At 39.5% G+C, this 14,318-nt stretch overlaps 1 protein-coding gene across 3 annotated transcripts in view; it reads left to right on the forward strand.

The window, feature by feature from the left end:
• The first annotated feature begins 666 nt into the window (after positions 1 to 666).
• Positions 667 to 14,318, forward strand: part of LOC126872469 (uncharacterized) — a 140,515-nt gene continuing 126,863 nt past the window's right edge. For 2 of the 3 annotated variants that reach the window (XM_050632449.1, XM_050632448.1), the window contains exon 1: positions 1,041 to 1,814. The gene's annotated coding sequence lies outside the window, so the exon portion shown is untranslated. Of the gene's footprint in view, positions 1,815 to 14,318 lie in introns of all 3 variants that reach the window. The other variant, XM_050632451.1, reaches the window with a different exon arrangement.

Consider the following 14,318-nt stretch of genomic DNA (forward strand, 5'->3'; position numbering starts at 1 on the left):
AAGAAATGGAACTCAAGTAGAAATTTTCTTCGCTCGCTAAATATTGTACCACGTGTTATATTTTAGATATTTTATATATTTTTGTATTGTATATATTTGTAAAATACATTCTACGTTTTTGGATTTAAAAATTGCTTACAAATACATAAACGTCTGCAATAGGCTAATCAAACTTCTACCAACGATCTTCAAAGATGCTTTTCCCGACAGAAGAAGCGACTCAAGAGTGACATCGATCCCTCGAAAACGAGTTCGAATCAGCCTCGGCAAACCGGAGGAGTTGATCTTTCATTGTGCTTTTTCCTTTTACCGTAGGGCTCACACTTCCGACTCTTTTTTCACTCTCTTGCGCTCTTCTTTTTACCAAGACAGCCAACGACCGAAGTATCTCGTCTTGAATTCTACCGAACTTTTCTCTGGGCATATAGGTGATCGTTGGTCTCTTGGATCCAATAAATCGCCGGTGTTCTTCCACCCTCGGGCGCGTCCTCTGTCTTCTTTCCACTGCTGGTTTATTTGCACGCCGCTTTTTCTATCCTTCACGCTTTCGCTTTATCCGTAGCTCGATTATACTCGTTCCAACGTCTTCTTTCGTGTTTTTCCGTCTTCGTTTCGTTCGTACAGTCAAACTTCGTCGACGAACGGGTTGGTACCTGCGTCTTTGTCGGCGTTGAACAAGGAAGGCGGAGAAAATGGGATAGAACGTTGGTTGGGTGAGAAAAGGAGGAAACCAGCGGGAGTCGTATCGGGGGTGGAAAGTGGAAGAGAGATGGGAAACGTGTCGGGGAAACAAAGACGAGGGGTAGCTTAAAGAGAGTAGAGAGAGGCGATCCTGTTTGGTGGGACAAGGCTGGCATTTGGTTGGATGGAGGAGATCGGTAAGAAAAGTAGGAATGGAAAAGATTGCAACGACGCTACAAGACGGAAGGAAGAATGGAAAGGAAGTGGAATTCTTGAAGAAATACGGAAGAGGAATAATAAACGTGAATAAGAAGATGTATTAGGAATATGGGAGTAGTTAGAGGGCTCGGGGAGAGAAGTCTGTAACCAAAAAAACCTGTAGGGGAAATTGGTTTTCTGGGGAGGATAAGATGACACAAAGAATCGAGAAACAAATAGAGTAACAAAAGGATCGTTTGAAGAAGCTGATGTGCAAAGGTCAATGGTCAAAGGAAGTTCGAACTGCAGTTAAAAAAAGGCAAGGAAGACAAGAAAGAAGAAAGAGCAGCAGAGAAATACGAACAAAGATAAATTAACGAACACGGTTAACAAACGCAAAAGGAAGAGAGATAGAAAGGGGTCGCTGGAAAAAGTGCCAAGTAACGAAGAAATGTCGGAAGAGGACGGTAAGAAGACGGCAACGTGATGAACAAGAGGAAGAATGAGGATGAAAGACGGGTGCAAAAGGGTGAAGGAAAACAGAGGAAGGCCGATGGGGGATAGGTAGCACGAGGAAAGGAGAAAGAGAAAGAGAGAGTTCGGGAAGGGGCGGAAGGAAAGAGCTTGCCGTCGAGTGGCGCGACAAGGAGGGATTGAGAATGGGGTTGAAAGTGGGGAAGCCGTGGAGAATCAGCGCACAGCTACACCCCACCGTGACGGCAGCGGCAGTCAGTCGTCCGCGCATCTTCGTTCGGTGAGGGTTTCGTGTTCGGTGGTGAATCGCCCGCTTCCCGTACCGAGTGTAGAGTCATCAGATTTGTCATTCATCGATCAGCTGATCCCTGACTAGTGGTGCGCCGACCTGTAGCCGCCAACCACCTCCAGTCGTAGCACCACTACCTGCGAATTTTTCTCTTCTCAAGGACTGCGAGTCGGTAAGTCGAGCAATCACTTTTTTAGTTTCTTTGCGAGCGTTCGATATTTTCTGCGTCACTTTTTTCGAATGTCACAGCAGTGACATAGATCAGCGCAAGATTTACGAATTCGAGGATACGTTAGAGATACGGTATAGTGAATGTTCCGTGAATTCGAGATCGAGTAGAATTACTGTTTTGACGTCGTGCTTCGCTTTGGAATTAAAGAGAATTGTCGTACAAGCTTTGCCAGCGTGTAGAAACGGGGTTGAAAGTTAAGGGCAACATGTTTGTTTGTCGGAACTGGGAGCACGAGCTCTAGTGTGTTTTCTTTTCTTTCCCTCGTTTTTCATCGGCGTGCGAGAGAAGCAATCGATACCCGATTCTCGAGATGTAACCAAGGACGCGCCATGGCTTATCCGCAGCGACACGTTAAGAATGAATGAATTGCGTATCATAGATTTTGTTTTATACTTCATAATTTTCTTATATTTTAAGCGTGTAGATTTTTACTGCTTTACATATTGACGATAGCACAACGTAAAGAGAGCTTATTTTTAGTAGCTGAAAGATTTTTTTGTGACTCACTGGAAATATGTTTTTAAACTATATATAAACGTTTATCAATTTGAATATGTAATTAATTACAACAAAATATTGTTCATTCGCCATGGTAATAAACAAAACTATTTATCTGTAAAATACGAATTAAATTATTCATAAAAGAAAGATTAAACGGCATGTAAATATGAATTAATTATAAAAGGAAGATTAAACGGTATTCCTAACTGAAATGTGTATACAAGGTTCGAGGATTTCCTAGAAAGGACTTTCGCTTCAAAAAAAAATCTGTTTGTTTTGCTTGTGTAGGCAAGAACCGAAGCTGTGCTTGTTCTCTCTCTGTTTCCCTCGTTTCTGTCAATATATACAATGTGATCAATACTCAATTCCTATACGTAATCCATTCATTAAATTGCACGTACATATAAAATTAAATCACCTTGTTCTCTCTTGGAAATATAATATTTTTCCCTATTCGCTATTTATAGGATTATCTTTATTCGGTAATAATTCAACCATTTCGTAACAATAAAAAACATTAAGTTACATTATGCTATGACGTTATCGTAACAATCTTCTAAAACATTTCTGCAAACTGTTTGTAATCTATTTTATGACTCGAACCAGGGTATAATTCCCTCTATTGTGCTACATTGCTGGACTCTTTACAGTCTCGTGCCCCCGTCTATTTCGCAACGGCAAAACTATGCTGTGTTAGCGAAACAGACGGCCGGAAACGTTTCGAATTGATGGGCGAAATTTTGGTCGGCATCAAGCCATAAAAGTCATTGTAATTTCTGTAAGTTCGCCACCACGTGTAACCTCAACTAATGAACGATTTCTAGCTGGGTCAAATGTAACGGAGAAACTCCGTTCCTCTGGTTAGACCCAGTAGAACGATTCTCTATTTCAAACACGAAGTATCTTTAGCGTCTGTTATAATATCTTCTAATTTAATTACGTTTTATTCCGTTGTCTCGTTATTAGATCTTACGGTGGTTCGCGAAAGTTTTTGGAACGCTTATCAAAGAAACCTTTTACGTGTATATTCCAAGTAAACCATTTTGAAACTTCGGTAGTATCGTAACGAAACGCTATTGTCATGATTTTAGTAGGAAACTTTATCATATAAAATTATATAAAGTGAAATTGAAAATTATTTTATAAAATAAAATAGTCATCTCGGGCGTACAGTACACGTTAAAGATAGTTCCACTGAATATTTAATAATATATTAGATATTTACTAATATTAATATAATAGATATTTGACTGTCTTAGTAATTTAGTAATCTCTGCGAGATATAAATATGTTAAGTATCTCGTGATTCCTATATATTTCTTCAGATTATCATGATAGTCGAGTCTAATCACATTGCTAACAAAATGTCAGAATGTTTCGTTACAACCTATCTTCGATACCTACAAGTATTTGAATACTGCAGTGAGCAACGTTCTTAGCTTTATCATCAATTATATTTCTAAACGTAAAGTCATCCACGATATCGTTCTAACTTATACAAATTTGCGGCCGTATTAATTCCAGGTCGTATAGCTCGTTTATAACTGGATGTATAACGGAGAACAGTGGCGGCGTCATTCTGACTGGTGATGTTCATCCACTCGAAACTAACGGTTTGCCCATGTAAATTTTCCCGTTGCCAATAATCGTTTCACCATGAGTATATTTACTATTCATTGTGAAATGCTATTCTAATCTACCATCATTGTCCCAGCGTATATTTATATTTCTGCCGATTCGATCGGCGATCTATCAGCGTTTCGTTTGATTTTTGGAATGATTCACCTAGGCAAAAATATTCAAGTTGTGCAGCGGACCACCTTTTTTCACGGGCAATTTTTATTGTTCGTTTATATTCGACGCGAAAGTACACTCGAGACGATGATAGAAGAAGGCTGTTACCGAGGGTATAAAAATTTCTGCAACGACGATTTCTTCATAAGGGTTGAAGCACTATAACTGGCTGACCTCAGGCCGTAAAGATGTCTGGGAATAAAGGACGTTAGGAGGAAGTTATATTACTTTTATATAAACGAGAATCATGGAACAGAAAAATTGAGTTACCTTTCCCTAACAAGTATAATCGTTTACTTCATTCCCGAAGATATTCCCATTCGGAAATCGAATTCGCGCAAAATAATCATTTTCTGTATGGTTCAAATTAGTACTTGGTCGTTTCCTTTGATTGCAAGTTTCGTATACAAATCGAAGATTGGGATTTAATCGTTGGTAATAGGTTCGTACCACGTAATTGTCGTAATAGCGCTAATGAACTTTGGTTAAATACACTGTGGCCTTGTTTTTATGGTCAGCCTTGGAAGTAGTTCGCAAAAAGAGTTTCCGTGTTTTACGTAACTCGAGACCCCCTCCCAAAACGTGTACGAAGGATCTAATGAACGGTCGGTACGAGGGTCGAATCGAAAAGTGGAGTTCAGCTTGGTTGTCGCCTGGTGGAAATTGTTCCTGAGTTATACCGCGTTCAACTATCTCTCCTGCCTTACGGTCTACGGGATCTATGTACCTTGAACTTTTCGAAGTTTGCGCCCGACAGAGGAAGCGTGACGTGGTGAACAAGAAGTGGTGATCAATCGGCATTAAGGTCGGGGCTGTTTGACGAAGGAGGCTGTAAATGAACATGTCTGAACCAAAATAGCGATAGATTTCAGGGAGGTTGGGTGAATGTAATGATGTAAGTGGAAGACCTTCGAGCTCAAATGGAGTGTAGCCGAACACGATAAATTCATTGCTGGCAAAAGATTTGGAATTACTTTCTCAATCGTATCTTTATCGAGCCGTGCGCTAATTTTATTAGTAATACGATGAAATTAATACTAAAAGCATCAATACTAGTATCTTTTACTTTGATATAGTTTTTTTTTTACCAAAGTCTTCTTCAAAATAGTAAATTTCTGAACTTACTTTTCTATAAATTTATTTAATTTGTTTTAATTCTTTTCGCTCATATAATGATTCTAAACATTTTCAATAGCGTACATCGAAGATTCGACGGAAAATGATATCGAAAAACGTATATCGATAAAAGACCTTTGATTATTGCAGTCTCGTAAAATTACTGTAGAGTCTTGATACTTTTATTAAATCACCATCATAAGGCTTTCTTTTGCGTCCTTTTTACACGCCATACTTTAAGTATAAATTTCCTATTTAATTAGCCAAGGTTTCTTCGTGATCGAAGCGTGAATAAATAAATGTCTTTTGCGACGTTCTGTTTTATTTAATTAGGATACCTTGTTACTACACGTTTGAATTTTAATGAACACACGCACATGGCTTTCTGTGCAGCCTTTTATTATAACATGGAAGGGAGAGTTCCCGCGTGGAAAATGAATACACTTTCCATAACGAACGCACCCTGATACGGCGCATAACTTCTTATTGCGGAAAATTGAATTTTTTAAATACCTAGCACGGTACGTTACAAAGTGACTGGCCACGACTTCGTTCTCTCTCTTTTTCTCTTTTTCTCTTTTGTCGGGATTATTTTTACCGTTACCAACCATATCGCTCTTTTTTCTCATTCCATCGTGCTTTTTAAAGATAAATAAAATAAATACCTATTAAGACGGTAGTTACCACGATGCGAATATTAATGACAAATTACGAGAATTAAAATTCAGCCAACAACGTCTTACTGGAACGTACAGGCGGGATCTAATGTTCTTTCTTTCTTTTTGCAAATTACGTTACGTTTTCCTACGCGATCGTTCATGATCCTGGATAATTTTTTAACATTCCTGTTTTGTGTAATAGAAATGAACGATAAAGGTATTCACGTTTGTACGTGCATAGAATTTTAAAAACTTCTTTCCATTTAAGATATAGATCCGGAATAATTTTCTGAAAAATTTTAAGCACTCTTTTGCTATCTTCTTTCTTTCTCTCTTGTTTCCTTTCTTTCTTTTTGAAAAGTAGATTTTTCAAGTACAGCCAGAGAATCCGGTAGATAATTTCAACTTGAAGACCATTTAGAAAGCTTACTACTACGATTTTCCGACCGCTTAACTTGTCATCATTTTTTCTCCCTTTGTTTCTACAGCCAATCTCTCGCGTAGCTGCTAGTAGGTTATTAATATCATCGGTGGAAACCATTACTCGAAAAATCAATGATGATAAATTCACAGAGGGAACGTGTTAGAGACGTTGGTTAACGATCGATGTTGGCAGATCGAGCGGCAGATTTCGCTCGATGCTATCGTTGCGGCGAATATTTCGCCTTGTTACCAAAAATTATAACCATTTTTATTTCCGGTGAAATAATACTGCGCAAAACAGATGATACAAATTTAGCGTGTTTTATACGAGTGGGTAACCAACAAGATATTTTATTGGGGAGCCATTTTCGTTGAAAAATTTCGGGTGTGTTGCGTGCTGGATTACGTTAAAAATATTTCGTTTAGTTTGTTCAGCTTTGTTCGGCCACGTTACGTCAATTCCATTAAAATACAATTTTATATAATATAAAATCATCGCTATATTCATCGTTTATAATTAAAAAAAAATTTAATATCCAATGTCTTGGAAAATTGAACACTTTTCTACCCTTATTTCGGTACATAAATTGCATCACCTAGTTTGGGACGCCGCGTAGGTCACAAACTAGCATTAAGAGCTTACCCGACAGCAAGAAAATTGTTTTCATCGTATTTTCCACTTTCGATACCATAAAGTGTCAGGAAGCGGACGCTGTGCACAGAGAAAGAGACGGATGCTGCGAAAGGATACTGCGTCCAATACTTTCGACTTGACCAAAAGTCAATGGATGGCCAAGAGAGTGAAAAATAATTTGTCAAGACGATGGTATAAAACCGATTGAAGTTCGAATGAGATTCGAGTGTTCGCGAGGCCGAAAGTATGCGACAGTTGTAAAAAGAGCCATGGAATAAGAAACGAATGCAAAGTACCACCGAGACGAGAGTCGTATCCAAAGATTTACCGTGCAGAAACCCTCGCTTGCTGTCCGTTTGTCTGTTTGTCCGACCCCTCTTGACGATCCCCTCTATGCTTCCTGCTCTACCTCTCTTTCCCTCGGAAGCGTACATTTATGTTATGCAAATGCGATTCTCCTGGCCCAGGAAAAGGAATATAAGTGTGTGTAAGAGAAAGAGAGAGAGAGAGAGAGAGAGGTGGGGGAAAGAGTGACGCCGTGACCATTTGGCGCGTGGGAAATAAAATTCATGAGTGATAGTTTGACTTATTTCGAGATTTTTCAACGTTACATTTCCTCCGGAGAAATTTGCTCTTAAGGCGAGAGAACATCTATACTCTCATCCTCCCAAAGTTTCCATCAAGGAACATCCGTTTTAATGTCACGATCCTTCAAGATAAACGTTCCTTCTACTTGCTTATTTATTTATTTATCTATTTACTTATTTATTTATTCCGACTGGTATGTATCTCTCGCATTTCTCCCATCTTTCTTACTTCTGGGTTGGATACATGTAATATTTCTTCTTTTTCTTTTTTTTTTTTTTTAAGAGCGAATGATCGTTTCAGCTTGAATTTTATTTCTTACGAACGCTATAAGCCGATAGTTGGAAAATTGAATCGACGCTCTTGGGAGGTTTAATGACGCTAGCTCTTTAACGTTGAATTTTTTTTTAAACGAATTCTTCAAGTATTTTTATCCCTTAACGAAATTGACTGAAACTTTTAGCCGTAGAACGGTTAAATGATCGTTCCTTAAAGGGTGGTTAAAAATCGAAGGGTCGAAGGGTAGGTAGCATTCAGCAACCGCACCAGACGGTCGGACGTCACCAGCATCAAGCGGAAAACGGCCGGTTTAAAGTGGAAGAAGCAATTTGCAGGCCAGCGCCTGTATTTCCATACCTGTCAGAAGCAAACATACTGCTTACGTCACGATATGATCGTGATCTTCGACCACAGTCCGCTCGACGGTTTGCTTTAAATACGACCTAAATAAAAGATATGGGTGATCTGAATGGGCTGTATATAAAAATTTATGAGCCGACGAGTCGTCGGACAATTAAGTAATTAAAAAAAATAGCCACTTATAAATATTCAATCGCTCTTCTCCTCTCGGGACGAATTATTTCGTCGCAGGAGTGGAAAGTCGACGGAAGGTCGAACAACTTTTATAACTCGGGCTTTTTCAATAAAAATTCGAGATGCTAATTGGATAACTTCTGTTTAAAAAAATATGAAGCTCTTTTCAAATCGAATTTTCTTCAGGCTGTTTGATGTCCTATTTCATAAATCTTTTTTCGTGCATATTGAGAAAGAATATTTTATACTTATTTTCTTTTCGAAACTTCGAAAGACGAGGTCATAATTTTCTATTACACGATAGTGTAACGTTCTTCATGTTGCGAGTTTCTCTACGATTAATCATGCTTCGACAACAAAGTAGGGAAGTCACACTCCATAAGGTCCTTGAAACCCAGCATTTAGTCAACCTCTATTTTGTTCTCAATACGAACGTAATTCATCTCAATCCGTAGGGTGCTGCTTGTCCAGATTCATCTTTCACTTGGCGGCAGAAGGTTCGTTCCCAGATATTTTTGCTCGATCCTCCACCTCTTGACAGATCCTCGCAGCTTACGTTACGTCAGAATTCATCGAATTAACAAATATTCGCCAGCGAAAATGTTAAAAATTGAGCATTTCATCTATCATATTCAGTCTATCATATTCAATCTCATCTATTTAAATCAGCGCAGTATCCTAGCTCTCGCATTAGGCGCAGACGAGCCGGCCACTTTTCTCGATTCCAGGCCACGCGAGAGATCTCGCGTCGAGCGTGTTAGCAGCTTCTTGTCCCAGGGAAATCGGATAATCCTGCGAATTCGTTATGCTTGGAGCCTTGGCTCTTTCGCCACGGGTTGCCGTGGCGAGGGATGATTTGCATAAATTTTCCACGGGTGGAAATGAAATTGCTCGTGAAGCAACAGCGAAGCCTCTTTCCGCCCTATTTGACGCGTGCGCTCGCAATCAGGACGCAGTGACGCCGCGACGTACGCGCACCAGGTGACGTCGTTTACCTAGCTTTCCAGCGCGCTAACGTTTTGCAAATAAGTCGGACGCGAGCGCAATTTGAATCCAACACGGCCCTTCTCCGCCCTCTGAGCCTGGAAAACGCGCATGGGTTCATCTGTCGTGATCGTAAATTCGGTAATCCTACGACGAATTCGGGAATCTAGGAACTTCCTCCTACTTCCGAATTGTCTTTGAACGAATTTGTTCTCGTTCTGGATCCTGCTCTTAGGTTTCAAACCCTTTTACGACTAGGAAAATTTGGGTAATTTACTGGAAAAAGAATTTTTCGTATTTCGATTTTCCTATAGATACGGTGATGAGGAGACTGAGGATATTTATGCATTTAGAAGAAATTCAAAGTTGTAGAACGTAATATAGAACGTGTTGATACATGTAATCTAGAAAAATATATAAATATTCAAAACAGAGTAGAGTAGAATTTCGTTTATTTGCGTAAAATTTTAGTTGTTGTCCGAAGAAATTTCATTGGCTGAATTCACTAGTCCGGATGAGAATTTTTAACGAAAAATCATAAATAAAAAGAATGAGTGGATTTCTGTTATATGAATTCCAATTATAAAAACTATTTGCCTTTCGACAAGCTTATGCGGAATTCCGTATAAATAATGAAGCAACAATGCGTATTTATAATCTTGCATTCGTTATATTCATAGAAACATGAATTTCGCGTAAACACGTACTCATCTAGCGTTGAGTTTCTTCTCGGACGTTTAACTCGCCTAGAAAGGACAGCTATACGAAACATCGAGAGTGCACGTGCACCGAAGAATCCGCGGCAACTTTTCGAAGAACTACAAAGAAAGGAAACTATCCCCTTCGTGCTCGTAGAAACAAATTCGAAACTTAAATTATTCATCGGAAGGGACTCCAGTATCGTTATTCGTTTTATGCGATACGAGTTTAATTAATTTCAGTATATATTCGAGAAAGGGGGCAGTTGAACGCTATTAGATAAAAGTTGAAACGTGCTGGCGAGTAACCATAGATTACAATAATACGGAACGCGGATCTGGAAATGTTTTCGTTTGCCCCCCACGGCTATCTGGTTTCGTTTGAAATTGCATTACGTAATTTATTGCGTTTAATGTGTATATGGGCCGCCAAATGTATCTCCTGTCAGAATAAGCAACGTGTTTTCGTTAATGGTTTAAACGGGCCGCAGATTATCTTTGTGCGGTTTCATTATACGAATAGAGTGACGAGACGACGCGACGGTACGTCGACCGAAGCTTCATTTCCGCAAGACATAATCCGTTCCGTACACGTTTTTCCGTAAGCCTGGCCATAGTCGCCGCTAATCCAACTTACGGGATATCTCTCGGTATTGTGATTTAATACTTGTCGCGGTGGGTGCACGAATTTGCCGGTCGTAATTGCTGGTCGTTGGATTACTCGGTTTAAAAAGCATTTCGATGTTACCTTGATGCGTGTGACCACTTTTGGACCTTGTTAAATGTTGCAAGATACGAAATGCATCGATAGAGACTGATAGAATTTTTAGATCACATTTTATAACAGTTTGGTATTGAAGGAATTTTTAGTAACCGAGTAATCGTAGATAATCATTATATTTCATTTCCGAGTCTTTTTTGTATATAATATATAGAATTCTTTCGATGAAATTTTAGTCTTACGAACATTTATATTTTATGTTTCATCCCTTTCTGTAATCCTGCTATGTCCCTCGTGACTGCTTTTATCTTTTTTTCAATCGTGTTTTCTTATCGTTAAAGGAATTTCTTATATTTGAATTTTAAATTAAGCTTTGGGATAAAGTTTTTCTTAAAACACCGAAAGTGTTTCCTATTAGGACATACAAATTCGAAGGCCAGAGTCGACTCCTCCATTTTAGGATGCTTTCCGATTATCAATATTCATTGTCATTTTTTCAAGCTTTTCAACTGAAAGGGTTATTATGTATTGTTAATACAATATCGTCGATATTATACGATGGTGTTGAGAAGCTTGAAATATTGATAATATTATTGATTATCTGAGCGCACCGTCAGAGAAGCAAAATAATTAAGCTCCATTAGACTTTGGTTACAAAAATCGTGAGCTTCCGCAACAAGGAAATTTCGAAAACTCTTATAGACGGTAACAGAGGAAGAACACAAACCCTCGTTACCACGTGCGTTCACACCGGTCGTTTCGAATAACTCATTAGCATCGAGCAAGCGTTGGAGCACCCTCGTTTAACATCGCTCTAGAAAGCAAGCAAGGGGTCAAATTAATTGATGCTCTTCGGTCGCTTCAATTACTATACGTAATTACCGGTTATTCGTTATCGGTTCATTTACCTTTCATGGTCGGGAGATCGAGAAGTCAGCGGAATCGATGATAATATCGTACGCTCGAACGAAAGGGAGTTTTTACCTTCGTTTTATCGAACTAGTCGTATTTCGTTTTGCATCATCCCTATGAAAATATTATTTCGCGTTGGGAAAAGGAGGTTAGCGCGAAGGTGTCGTTGTAAAAGGGTGAAATTGGTGGGAGAAAAGATGATATGAAACTCTGGATGGTGAAGTTCATGGTAATTGGCGACGAAGCACTGGCTGTGTGAGCGCCAGATGAAATTGAATGTTGGAAAGCAAAGTGTCTTTTCTCCAGCGATGTTATTACGGATAAGAAAAGCGACACGCGATGAATGCCAGACGCGCGTGTATAGATGAATTCCGCTCAAAGATACGTATGTCGTCTCTCAAACAGTCTAAAATCTCTATTTCGGCCGATCAATTTAATTCCCTTTCTCTCTCGTTTCTCCTTTAAATTTCATCGTTTGTCGCTGTTTTCCCAATTAATATCGTTCCCAATTATTATCTTTATTATTTTATACGATTTCAAAGTAACGAGGATTTTGACATTTTCATTCATAATTTTGAATTCTCCAATGGTAATTATTACGTTTCTATTAAAAAATCGTTATATTCCGCAGTAATTATTTCTAAAGCAATATTAGTCGAGTTACACTTAAACGAGGCTTTCATTCTCTTCGAAGCGAAGAACTCGTCGTTTGGACACAAAATAGTCCATTTTAATGGTGCTTCACCTCGTTTCGGGTTGTTCGCGTATAAGAACGTCGACCGGTTTAAGGCACTCCCCCCACCCCCCCTTCTCTCTCTCTCTCCCGTGCACAATTTTCTTCACTTTATCACATTCAAAGAAAAATCACGCCAGCCAATTATCAAACTTAAGAAAAATTCGCAACGTGGCAATTAGAACATCAAACGAACCGTTCTGCTGGCAGAGCTGCCGCGATGCTCGCCGTCTTGTTACGTTTCCCTCGAAAGCTTCTTCTTTGCATTAGTTTACATCCACTTGGTGGATTGGGCTGAGCATCCTCGCCCGGGTATATCAGGAAGAGATACCAATTTTACACCGTCCGACCACAAATGGAGATTCGAGTTCACGGTCGTGGCGTAATTAAAGCGTCGTAATTAAACCACAGTGGCCGAAGGAGTGGGGCCAAGGAGGGTGGCTAACAAGAAGGAAAAGGGGGTCTCCTAAAAAGGCCAGCTTTGTGAGTACATTTAGCGTTAGCGAACGGCGAAGTGGAATGGTGCAATCAACATTCGGCCGAAAGAAATTACTCTTCGAGCTTAGTGGCACGTAGCTACATACGTTCCCGTAGGAACCGCACTTCTCGAAATTCCTAGCTTTCTTATTCCGTGCGAAACCTCTAGAAAATACGAGAAACCAGTCTGTACGTCGGTGATCCTTTGATCCTTTTTGGCCCGTGATCCATTCCAACGATGGTGGTGTTTCAACTGCTGACTAGAGTAAAAAGGATAAAAGAAAAGGGGAGTGAAAACGGGCGAGCGATAAAGGTATTACGAGGCTAGGAAAAGAATGTAATTTCGCTCGAACTCGTTGCTTATATTTGAAACAGAAAAGCCAGAGATGAAGAAAGACAGTCGCTAAATTGGAGGATAAACGCGTATTTTGTAAAGGATAGATTGAATTAGTACGCCACACGATCGACGATGAGAGTTGATGGTGGTGAAGAGGCGAAATAAAAGTCTAATCAAAGGGATGACGAACTGTTCGAAGAGATAGGAAGATGAATATCGAGGGAAACGATCAAATTCGCAGGAGTAAATCCAGAAGGACGAAAGGTAACCAGAAAATCCGAGAAAAACAAAAGAGAAGAGCGCAAGAGTTTACGCGGGCTTTCCGTTTATCCCTCACTACGCACAGCTTGTAGAAGTATTAGGATCGTACAGCAGACTGCAGCTTTTGCTCTACTAAGCACAAGAGCGTGTGTTTACCTCCTTTTACCCTGGAGAGCCACGCTTGGGAATGCGAAGTACCTCCATCATTTCTTTCTTTTCCTTTGCTTCCGCTGTTTAGCCGGCCTCTTCCCTTTTTCTTTCTGCCTACGTTTTGAAAAACCTTAGCCAGGCGTCTTATCCTAAGCTTTACTCTCGTTGCTCGACGTAAAGTAGCGGGTTGTAAATGAATAATCACGCTTGTTTCATGTTTGTACGATAAAATCGTCCGACGTCAAACTTCTGAACTTCACTTATACGCTGTCCAGATGAGCGATGTGTTGTACTATTTTAGAACGAACTAATTGGTTCTACAACATTGTTATAATATCTGTTCGTTCTACCATACGCTGAAATATATTAGCCTGTCAGAAGCCAAGCTGATCAACTGCACTTTTTATTAATCTTCTTTCGTATATGGTTTTAGCTCACCTAACTAAATTTATGATATCACTATATCTCTTTCATCAGTGGCACATATTCCCATCCTTCAGTACGGAGCAATCATCCAACACAATGATTTAATTTTCCGGAGGTAGAAGAACAAAGAATTGGAATTGGAGGAGCATTCGATGGTATTTATCTATGTTCGCTGTATCATCTTTTTCGATTGCAACATTCGAATTTTACTCGTTCGTTC

Source organism: Bombus huntii, chromosome 13 (genome assembly GCF_024542735.1).
Source record: "Bombus huntii isolate Logan2020A chromosome 13, iyBomHunt1.1, whole genome shotgun sequence".
Taxonomy (NCBI): Eukaryota; Metazoa; Arthropoda; class Insecta; order Hymenoptera; family Apidae; genus Bombus; species Bombus huntii.